Here is a 7450-nt window from a genome sequence, read left to right on the forward strand (position 1 = left end):
CACCTCGAATACTGTGTTCAGTTTTGGGCCCCTCACTACAAGAAGGATGTTGAGATGTTGGAACGTGTCCAGAGAAGGGCAACGAGGCTGGTGAGGGGTCTGGAGAACAAGCCTTATGAGGAGTGGCTGAGGGAGCTGGGGTTGTTTAGCCTGGAGAAAAGGAGGCTGAGGGGAGACCTCATTGCTCTCTACAACTACCTGAAAGGAGGTTGTCGCGAGGTGGGTGTTGGTCTCTTCTCCCAAGTAACTGGCGAAAGGACGAGAGGAAATGGCCTCAAGTTGTGCCAGGGGAGGTTTAGATTGGATGTGAGGAAAAATGTCTTTCCTGAAAGAGTGGTTAAACATTGGAACAGGCTGCCCAGGGAAGTGGTTGAGTCCCCATCCCTGGAGGTATTTAAAAGACGTGTAGATGAGGCGCTTAGGGACATGGTTTAGTGGGCATGGTGGTGTTGGGTTGACGGTTGGACTCGATGATCTTGGAGGTCTCTTCCAACCTTAATGATTCTATGATTCTATGACTATCAGATGGATTAAACAGTAATCATGCAATTAAGAGAGACTTTGGAAAAAAAGGGGTCAGCCTGCAAAGCAGTATAAAGCAGCAGAAACATTTGCAGCAGTGGGGAAGACAGCAGAGTGCAGCAGAGCCAGGGCAGCCCTGGGAGCTGCTGGTGCTGGGGCGGACAGGGCAGCCTTGTTGCAGGGCACCGCAGGGCAACCTGCGCCCCGTCACTGTGAAGGACACAGAGGAGGGAATCCCTGTTGGCATGTGCCTACGGGACCTTGCAGGGAGCTTCCTCAGTGGCATGTAGGTCTGGGTTGCAGGGGTGGCACAGGTGCAGGTACAGTTGGAGCACCCTGTCACACACAGCAGTACTCAGGAGAGGGGACATGAGCTTGTGACCTACATACCAAATCATTCATTTAACTGGGGGAGCAGCATACGTAGATGTCATCATAACTTTTTGGGACTACAGGCGGGTGTATAAAAATTTGTAAGTGGCTATTAGTGTTTTGCAAGCATTTAGTATCAGTTTATCTATTATATTGCTGACACTGATCCTGAATGCATAGTTCATTGATTGCCAATTAATTTCATGTCACTAAATATGATGGAATGCTTAGATCCTGATTTGACAATGGGGATTTGAACATTTCTACAGCTCTAGAGCAGCTGATGATTACAAAACAAGTCCAGTAACCTATGCTTAAAAGAAAACTGTGAAATACCTGAAACATCAAAATTATTCTTGTAGTGAGGATGAGACCCATCTGTGTTAGTAGGTTTTCACAACTTTTATGTAGACATCTGCCTTCTGCCACGCTCCCAAGCTCTTCAAACCCCCTGTAGTTCCTCATTGTAATCCTTCTTTGTAATGATGAACAAGGAACGTAAGCCGCATTTTCATGGCTGATCAGGACGGTGAAAAATCTGTCAAGAGCAGTTGTGATACAGCTGATCCCGCCTCTTACCTGCAGCCTTATTTGCTATGTTTCAACTGAAGCTGCACCCTAGGGTTCATTGTTTTATGAGTGCAGTCATCTTGTGTGAAGCACATGTCATGCTACCAAAGGTTATCACACCAGCTTTGCACATTGCTTTAACATGCTGTGGTACTAAGGATACATGGAAGTAGCCAAGGTAACAAGTGAAAAGCAAATGGTTTCCTATTGGAAAAACACTAAAAAGCAGATGCATAACAATCAGTGATTCAGTCTGACCGACTACAGAAAATTGTATATAAGTTGAATTCACCAGGAAGACTTATGATGTCTGCTTTTGGTGGCAGTTGCAACCTTGGCTGACCTCTGAGCAAATTTTAGCACTGCATCTCAAATTGGACAACACTTGGAGGAACCTACCGGCTACTTTAGAGTTTGGGTCTGACCTTGGGTGACTCCTGAGGAAACTTGCTTGTCCCTAGTGACTTCCCTTAGTTTACAGGAAGTCTTATGGAAACTGCTTCTGCTTATGGAGCAATGTCCTTTGGTGACACTAAGTAGACCTGGTAAGGCTGGACCAAAACAGCACTGATATCAGAATAACCCTGCTGCTTTCCTGCGACAGAAGCCTTGACTTCAGAAAGTCCCTACCTTTCTCCCCAGAAAAGCTTGCGCCAAACCTATGAGCATTGACCTCAGATACTACAGGAGAAAACTTTTTACCCATCTTGGCCTTGTTACCCACCTCCCAGCTTCTGCTGACTCTGCAGCAAGTCTCTGGCCCGTTCCAAAACTAAAATAGAAACTGGATGTTGCCACTAGTTAAGAGTGTATATTAATGTATCCTGAGAGAACATGATGGTAATTTTATAAGAAGTTACATACTTCCTATAAATACTTCATACTTCCTTCAGAAATAATAAGCACTCCCTACATGCAGCATGGTATAGTAACACTTCTGACAGTAATAAGGCAGACACCTTTAAAATCAGTGACATTTTTTCAAGAGAACATGACATTGTTAATAATGACGTAGAAAATCAATATTTTTAAACAGTGTGTATTTTAATATTCTATTAAAAGTGGAAGAAGAAAGACCTTCAAGTACAGAAATACTGGGTCTCAAAAGTTTTTGTCAGGGTCCATAAAAATGTTCTGTATCCATGAAAATAGCTGGGCAAGATACTGCAAAATATGTGGGTTTAGATTCAAAACTTGAACAAACTAAGGTCTCCGTTTTCAGTTTTAGTATGAAAATCTTTGGACCTCAAAAAAAAAAAAAAGGATTATAAATTGTCGTTGCTGGCTTTTCTGATGTCCCTTCTCCAATGAATAAAAGTACTAGTATGTGAATAAACAGTAGGGTACAGAAGTGTCCATCAAACATCACACTTCCTGATTAATCCTGTTCAGCCATACCTGACTGTGAAGGGAATGCAATTCCTTAGCACCATCTGCTCGGTGATGGCAGGTACCTGGTCTGTTTTGCTGTTCAAAGTTCAAGAATGCCTTTCATGGCAGCTGGAAGGTCCATGAGGACTTTACGTTCTTCTGCCCATTAGTAGATAAAGGCTCATGCACTCATACAGAAGATTTAAAAACATTTCCCAAAACTGCCTGTCCTAATAGAGTAGTACCGGGCCATTTTCATAAGCCTTGGAGGAAAGGACAAGATTTCCTCAGCTTGAAACTCCTTTAAGATGTCTTGATTGCCAGCAGCAAACATGGCCATGGCAAACTGTAGGGGCTATCATCTACAGCTTTTAAAAACAGCATGTTGCCACAGATTTTCACCAATACATCTCAGAGTCTTCCCCAATAAGAGAAGTAAAACTCAACAGAAGAAGTGAAACTGAGGAAGAAGTGGTTTACATAATGGTCCTAACAAGAAGTGCTGCTATAGTTTCTCCTGCCTTTTTCATTTGTAACATGTATTGAAGAAAGCTTTTGTTGAAGTTCTTTTTCCAGCATCTCTCAGTCTTGAAAATTTCCCCACATATACATCTCTCATTTTAAAATATGGTCTTGGGTTATGACCAATTTTGTTTTATTGTTATAAAGCTTAGCATGACATGATGATATATGCTTGCGTCTGCACAACATTATTCCCAAAGTTAGGTTTGCCTGCCTACCTACCCAAACAAAAAAAGAAACTGGTTTTCAGACAGATGAGCCTGATCTGTTGTACAGCTAGGTTGTATCATCACACAAACGTTAATACAAGCAGAAAAAGGAAAAGTGGGAACACTCACCTGGGGTTGGGAAGAGAGGAGAGACCAGACCAGACCAGACCAGCTGTTTTCAGCAGCTGTGTGAATTTAGATTTGACTTAAGTCAGCTCTGTAACTGCACCTGAAGAATGCCTTTGAGTCTTAGAAAGACCTCAGACAAATACATCTAGCATAGTAACTTTGATCATGGAAACCAACCTTACCTAGGTTCTTACTGCTATGAGAAACTTTGCTATACAAAGCACATCTGAGAGATCTACAAATCACAGGACATTATCTGTTATTTATTGGAAGTGACATGTCTATCTCCACACTCCAGCTAAACTCTACATGTATTATTATTGTATGTTTGCTTTAGCATCATTTATTATCTTATTGAGACAGTATCCTCCTTTATTGGCGTTAGAATAAAACAACAGAGCTGGGTATACCTCAGTGGTGGATTCTTCTTTTCTTGAGTTTTGTAATTTATTTATTTCTAATTGATGCTGCAGCAATATGGTGTGGAGTACACATTCCTACCATTTTGCCAAGTCAAAACTACTCTGGTGCTTATTATAGCAGATCCTGTCTTGCTGTGTTTGGAAAACACCTCTGCAATCAACAAAAAACTCGGAGCTCACATGACCACTGCTCCATCATAAATAAAACAGCATCGCCTTTGGAATTTTTTATTATAAGTATTTCTAATCAATGCTAGGCATCTTTAAAGATACTGAATTTGGTTTTCCATTTTTTATATTTGTGGCAGCTTAAGAGGAACTGACAGTGTGATTTCAGCAGCCAAGCAAGAGTTCATTATCTTTACTGCCTAAATCCACAGTCTGTCTATCCAACCTGTACAAAGCTGAACTGCTGTTAAAATTTAGGGGCATCTGTCCAGACAGAGGAAGCCTAGTGTTTCCTGAGCTCCAAAGCAGCTATTTTCTGAAAGCTCTTTAGCCATGTATATTCTGCCTCCCACCATCCATTTACATAGATCTTTTGCTGTAATTTTACCATTGTCATGTGGGCTTGAAGAGATACAATACTTTTCTTTAAGAGATCAAATCACCCTTTCCATGTTTAAAAGGATCAGGGAAAAAAAGAAAAGTCATGGGAGTCCTCTTACAATAAAGTACCTCAGCGCTCCAAAATTCTGGATCCTTAACTTCCATTTGAAAATTGTTAATTTCCACTGAGTGGCTCTAGAATTGCAGGCTGCTTTCTGTCACAGTAATTAACAGGTCCCTACACTGCCATGTCTGTGCATTTAGTGATCTGTGGAGTATTAACATGATAATAACAGCAGCCTGGGATAGCACCACTCAGATACAAACAACTGGTGGGATGCAGCTAGAATCAATACTAGAAGTTGTGTGAAATTAATTTATATTCACAGGGCAAGCTCAAATTTGCATGGGCCCTAGCACTTACTAAAGCCAGCATTTCTAAGAACAAGTTAAAACTAGTAACAAGACACTCCATAAACATGACTGACAGTGCAAGCATACTTCACTCGTTTTAACACGGATGTGAAACTACAGCCTTAAACCATCAACCAGGGATACTGCGGAAAGTCCCATCTTTCCCCTGTTGTAGGAATGAATAGCTGGGGATAGGGGAGTGCAAGCTTCGTTTTTTCTAGAGCTAAATCTGGCTTTATGTTGCTTATAAAGGGATAAAGCGTAATCTCAGCACTGATTTCTGCACCACCACCAAGTGTTCCTGCTTCTTGCAACCTCAACCCACCTTTCCCATTTGCTCTCTTTTACCTTGTGTTATTAATTTTGTGGCAGTCTGATCTGGCTAAAAAAAAATTATTTTACTACTGTGAAACTGGCTTTCTTCAAGATCAGTTTTTGCAGTGGTGCAAACCTGCATTGGCCTGAGTGCATGCATGGTTTCAGCACAGCAGGGTAGTAGGTAGTACCTTGTGTTTCCATGGCCTTTCTCCACCAGGCTAGGCAGCTGAATTCCACTATATTTCGTTTCATCCCTTTCCCTTTTTGCCTCTGTACTCCCTTATTTTAAAGCATGACATCAGTCATGATGATGATTCAGGATGCCATACTAAAAACATAAATAAATAAAGCTGAAATGTTTTTTTTGCTTGTGCTCAGAGCCTGAGCTCATTTTCATCTTCTCTGTGTTTCACACTCTCTAATTAATTTCTTTGCAGATGTGCAGCATTAGGATTCATAGCCAGATGTATTCTCTGTCAGGGGAAAAAAATCTGCTTAGACTGCAGCCTGTCACCACTTCTCTGATGTGTCCACAAAAGGCACCTACAGAAATATTGTTAGTCTCTTCAAATCATATGCAATGGGATTGTTACTCTCTCCTCTGCCTGAAGAAAGTATGAAAAACTGAAGAAAAAAAAAATAAAGACAACTATCAATATTGCTACAACAGGCAGAAATTTCACTCTGCCAGTAATACCAGTGCAGCAATTACAGTCACCTATTACTTCAAGAAAAAAGAAAGGATTTGCAATTCATGTTAATATTTCTTTGCAGATAACATGGTGATTTGCTTTCAAACGTAGAATTCTCAAAGCACTTTCTAATGGGAAAATTGATGCAGCAATACCAAGTGTCTTATGCAAGGCTACATGACGATTCAGTGCCAAAATAAAGATAAACTCTACTTCCCCATCCCTGAAGCCCACTTCTCCTACACCATTACTTATCTAATATCAATGTACTTTTCTTACTGTAGAGCTTAGTGTCTACAACCACGAGAAGTTTACACTCATCTTCACTGTTCAAATGTAAACTAAATGCAGAAAACCTGTTTTTTTTATAAACTACATAATTCACATTTAGACAAGAGATAAGTAGTGAAATTCCACTGAGTTTGATGCCTGATCTTTAAATTCAGCAAATTAAGTATCATCAACTTTTAAAACCAGAGTTTAATTCCACTCATCCTCCAAGCTCTTGTATAATTGTTACATATTGTGTGGTCATTTACTTTTATTGGAGCTCTGCTTCTCAGAAGCTAAAACTACAAACCAATACAGAGACATTAGTCATTTCACGTTCGGCATTCTTTTCAAAAATCATTAATAGAAGTTATCTAAAAGGCAAATTTTAGCTGGCTGAAGACTACATTTTTCAATGTGAAGCTATTCAACTGCCTAACATTAAAGACATTTTGAGGAGGGCGATTTTTGTGGTTAAATTCGGAGGGTATGACTCAAATTAAAAAAAAAAATCACGTCAGGTCTGTTGTGCCCTGCTAGGACTTCTGTATGGGCCTGTTCAAGCTGCTTAAGACACAACTCCTCAGGGTACAGCAGAGGTGAGGGCACCTGAAGGACTACAGCTGTGTCGCTACATCAGAGGGATCTTTTTCCTTTTTAGGCTGTAAAAAAATAAATGCCTCTTACATCTAAGTGACTATGGCGATTTTCATTCAGACTGGATTGCAAAAGTAACAGGAAATAAAGGTACTTGCCGTATACCTGTAAAACTACATGGAGCTTAAACAAGAACGTTTTCACTGTTTTGCATACAGTATGTTTGGATACTAAGCAAATTCTGCCACTATTTTAAGCTTAAAAGCCCCTCCATAAAATGATGCACCTGGCAGAACGCAGTTTCCCCAGCTACCCACAGCTGGGGCTTCTTCCGGCTTCCTCCACAAGCTGCGCTTGATTTCCCAGCCAGCCCTGGGGCCGGTTTGGGGTTGTTCACTCCCCCAGAGCGGCCTGGCTTACATGCGCTACTCTTCCCAGGGCACACCGCACCGCGCTCCCCGCCGCGGCGGCAGCTGCCACAGCACCCAGAAGG

Source organism: Pygoscelis adeliae, unplaced genomic scaffold (assembly GCF_000699105.1).
Source record: "Pygoscelis adeliae isolate BGI_AS28 unplaced genomic scaffold, ASM69910v1 Scaffold127, whole genome shotgun sequence".
Taxonomy (NCBI): domain Eukaryota; kingdom Metazoa; phylum Chordata; class Aves; order Sphenisciformes; family Spheniscidae; genus Pygoscelis; species Pygoscelis adeliae.